General features: G+C 36.7%; 1 pseudogene; it reads left to right on the top strand.

Annotated features, from left to right (window-relative positions):
• Positions 1–357: 357 nt before the first annotated feature.
• On the top strand, positions 358–2,974 carry LOC18011283 (annotated as a pseudogene).
• Positions 2,975–4,753: the final 1,779 nt, after the last annotated feature.

The following is a 4,753-nucleotide window of genomic DNA, read 5'->3' as shown; positions in this document are numbered from 1 at the left end:
TTTAAAATTTGAGAAATTCCATTACATTTGATTAAAGCCCACCACTTTTGGACGTAATTAAAATAAAATTGTCCCACATTAATAGTTTGTGGGCATAACTAAGTCTTTATAACTCTATATATATTTTCGATTATTCATAAAATAAAATACAACAGCTGGTATTATTAAGAGTCTCATATCGGTAAGATTGGACATAACTAAGTCTTGGTAATACATGGCTCTTATTCTTCATTGAATAAGTCTAATGTAAAAAAAAAATATTCAAAAAGAAAAATTTATGGAATAAGTCTTTATTCTAATATTTTTCGTCTTTTTTTCATAAAGTAAATAGTTTTAATCTTTTATTTTAATACAGATATGAAGAATTTTTTGAAAAGAAAAGAAGCTCATTCGTTATCTCACAATGATTTAGATGATTTACCTGATCTACCATCGGATCCTGCTGATCGGAAAAAAATATCAGAATATCATCCAAATCAAAGGAATGAGGTCATTCGAAGTTATTTGAATAGAGGTCCTTGTCAACCTCGTGGTCATATTTTCAAACACAGTGATAGGAGGCGTATTAAGAAGGTTTAATCCTGCTTGGTTTGATAAATATCCGAACTGGTTAGAATATAGTGTGAAGAAAGATGCAGCTTTGTGCCTATGTTGTTACTTGTTCAAGGATGATGCTGGTAAAGTTGCAAAAACTGTTGTGTGGATAACTGATGGTTTCTCTAGCTGGAATAAGCTCAAAAATATTTTTATGAACACGCGGGAGGTGTTAATAGTTTTCATAACAATGCAGTAATGAAGTGTGAAAACTTGATGAAGAGAGGCCAGTCTATCAAGCATGCTTTGCATAAACAAGATGATGTTACAAAGAATGAGTATCGAATTCGGTTAAATGCTTCGATTGATGCTTCCAGATTCTTGTTGCAACAAGGGTTACCATTTTGTGGTCATGAAGAGAAATAAGAAACTGCTAATAATGGTAACTTTGTGGAACTCTTGAAATACACTGCTGAACAAAACAAAGTTGTGAGTAATGTTGTTTTGAAAAATGCTCCTGAAACAATCAGATGACGTCTCCAAAGATTCAGAAAGATATTGTGCATTGTTTTGCAGAAGAGGTGATCAAAACTATTAACGAAGAAATTGATCATGATGTATTTGGTTTGTTGGTAGATGAGTCTGCAGATGTTTCTTATAAGGAACAAATGGCAGTGGTGTTTCGATTTGTTGATAAAAGTGGGATAGTCAAAGAGAGATTCATAAGTATTACTCATGTGAGTGAGACATCTTCAGCATCTTTGAAATATGCTATTGATTCTGTGTTTGCTAAGTATGGATTAAGCATTAAAAATGTGAGAGGACAAGGTTATGACGGAGCAAGTAACATGAAGGGTGAGTTCAATGGACTAAAATCTCTAATCTCAAGGGAAAATACATCAGCATATTATGTCCATTGTTTTGCTCATCAGCTTCAACTGGTTGTAGTGGCGGTTGCCAAAAAGAATTTTGGAGTTGGAGATATTTTTTTATATGATTTCTGTGTTGTTGAATGTGGTCGGAGCTTCATGTAAAAGAAAAGATATGTTTCGAGAGAGACATAGAGAAACGAGTGAGAAAGAAGTTAATGATGGTGAACGCAATACTGGGAAAGGGTTAAATCAAGATGTTTCTCTTCAAATACCAGGGAATACTCGTTGGGGTTCTCACTATAGAACTTTATTGCATTTGGTTGAGGTTTTTTCTTCTATCGTTCATGTGTTTGAGTGTGTTCAAAATGATGACATAGAAGACTCGAAAAAACGTCAAGCACATGGTCTCCTGAGATATTTCAATAACTTTGATTTTGTGTTCTATTTACACTTGATGGTACATCTTTTAGGACTCACGGATAGTTTGTCTACGGCTTTACAAAAGAGAGATCAAGAGATTTTGAATGATATATCATTGGTGACAGGTGACATCAACTAAGAGACAACTGCAAAAGTTTAGAGATGATGGATGGAATTCTCTCATGATGAAAGTTTCTTCTTTTTGTAAAAACATGCTATTGAAGATCTTGACATGGAAGAAGATTTTGTTGACCCAAAGAAACCAAGAAAAAAAAAGGAGTGACAAATGGACATCACTTTAAGGTCAATTGCTTAAATGCTGTTTTGGATTTGCAGCTTCAGGAGTTCAATGATCGCTTTAATGAGGTGAATACTGAATTGTTTATTTGTGCTGCTTCTTTATCTCCAATCGGTTCGTTCGCTCAGTTTGATCAGTCAAAACTGATGAGGCTATTGAAGTTCTATCTATCTGATTTTAGTTCTGGAGAGTGCATATCTCTTGAGCAACAATTAGATATTTATATTGATAATGTTCGAAGTGATGAAAGATTAACTCATTTACAAGATCTTGGAGAACTTACTCGTATGTTGGTGAAAACTCAAAAACATATGATATTTCCTTTAGTTTATAGGCTTTTGAAATTGATTTTGATTTTGCTTGTTGCTACTGCAACTGTGAAGAGATGTTTTTCAGCAATGAAGATCGTGAAGACAGATCAATGCAATCGGATGGGAGATCAATTTTTGAATGATTGTTTGATTTGTTTTGTCGAGAAAGATGTATTCCAGATTATTACAAATGAGTCTGTCATTAAAAGATTTCAGGATATGAAAGATCGTAGAATTATTTTGTAGGGTAGAATAATTTTTGTAAGAATTTTTATATTTTAATAAAAAAATTATTATTAATATTATAGTTATATTCTGACCTAGGGTAAAAAAATTCCTGGGTCCGCCACCGGTTATCAGTGCACCAGTTTAACACTACATACCTTCGTATATTGGATCATCGAAATATGGTGGCACATCCCTCTCATGCAAAGCCGGCTCTATTTGTGGTTGTAGATCACCTCCAAGATGTTAACTCAGACGCGGATAATTATCAGCCGCCATTGAAGGAAGAGGCCGAACAACTCTTGATTGACTAGAACCGTCCACATTGTCGTTTACGCTTCTATCTGAAACGCGTTATTGTGGATATCGTCTATCACAAATTCCTGCACAAGACCCATCTGCATATGTAGTTAACAATGCAAAGATAACAATGGCTGTTGTACGAACCGATGGATGAACCCTGGACCAAGAACAACTGCCTGGGTTGTTAAACCATCCATCACCACTGGCTCCCTCTAGAAGACGTTTGTTTCTATATTGTGAACATCCCCCTATCTGTGGTATCTCAACTTTAGGCTCTGTCATGATACCTTTCCCCTTGTCTACTCATGATAATCTTTCAGTATTTTCTCCATGTTCTGTAGCCCCCTGTGTTCTCACCGAAACGTCTGGGTCTGGTACTGGATCTTGGTACAACCGAGCAATTAGATCTCACCTGCTTAATCGTTAACAAAGTTAGTTAGGGTATTTTTCTTAACACCTTCCAAAACACTTTGTTATTGGGCCTAATGGTACTTTACCTATTAATGATATTCGCAAGTCCACTTCTTCGACTAAAATCCTCATATCTTTGTCTCATGTATCCATTAGTTTCTCTTGAGAGAAACGATGGTTACCGTCAGAAGGTTGCATGTCGGTTGAGGACGAAGCCAATCTGACTTGTAAGACTGTCCGTTGCGTTAGGACAACGCCATCATCAGATTGTAGTTCTACGTATGCTCCAGCGATTGATAACAGTAAACCTTCATCACGGCGGGCTGCCAACTTGGTGTTAACAACAACGTTGTTATCGACTTCCATCACTGTAAAGCCTGCAGTTTGTTCACAAACTTTATCAACCTGGATATCGGTTTCCTTCCTCGCAAAGGGGCCCGGACCACCATGGAAAAACGCAACAATTCTAACAGATTTTGCGGTAATCATGTCTGTACTTTCCCCCAACATCTTCACCGCTTGCAGTTTCTGGCCCAATAGGTGTGTTAACTACAACAACCAATAGAGATGTTAAGTTATCGACCATTTCATGTTTTTATATATACAACTATTAATTTCTCTATATATAACCATTTTTAGGGCTTCTGGTTGTCTCGGCACTGCTCATCATTTGCTGGCGGTTCAAGTGTTGCTGGAACCCATGCGGTGACGTAGGACAGCCATCAACCTAAAACCGTTGCGGTAAAACACTTTGGGGAGTGACAACATTGTTATTGGTACTTTTGAAAATGCTGCTATAATGGTTTTTGTCCGGGTTGTTAACTCTACCGCGAACCCTAACTCGAAAATACACCTCCTCCAGGTCAGCTTTTATAGCCAAATTTAGCATTGCATCTTCGTCATTGGGGCCAACAGTAGCTCAGTTGTACTTGCTATTCTGGGCTCAACCTTAGCTTCTCTTTTTCAGCTTTCTCCATCGTACTGAAAGTGTCTCCTTTCCTCAGAGTGAATGTGTTCGTTATCCCTTCCAAATCTGTTATGTGTTCCCAAGAGCTATTGTTATTCTTTCTCCATTCACCTCAGACAACCTTCACTAACATCGCCATCTTTGACTTTTCTGAAACCAAGCCAGCATTATCTTAGTTAGGCAAAGTTAATGCATATGACAATATTATCATTTTCCAAAACAATACTGTTATCGGAGCTATATATATAAATACTTGTCATTTGCTGTCGTCTTCTACAACTCCTTGTCGGTTTGAACGACCTCACCTAATGATGTATTGTAGTTATTACACGAGAAGAAGAACCTCCTGGGTAATAAATTCTGAAGAGAATGTTTCTCGTGTTGCAGAGAAACCGAATGAAGTATTCTCATA

Source organism: Eutrema salsugineum, unplaced genomic scaffold (genome assembly GCF_000478725.1).
Source record: "Eutrema salsugineum unplaced genomic scaffold, Eutsalg1_0 scaffold_7, whole genome shotgun sequence".
Lineage (NCBI taxonomy): Eukaryota > Viridiplantae > Streptophyta > Magnoliopsida > Brassicales > Brassicaceae > Eutrema > Eutrema salsugineum.
Note: the sequence above shows the minus strand (reverse complement) of the source record. Positions and strands in the feature narration are given on the sequence as shown.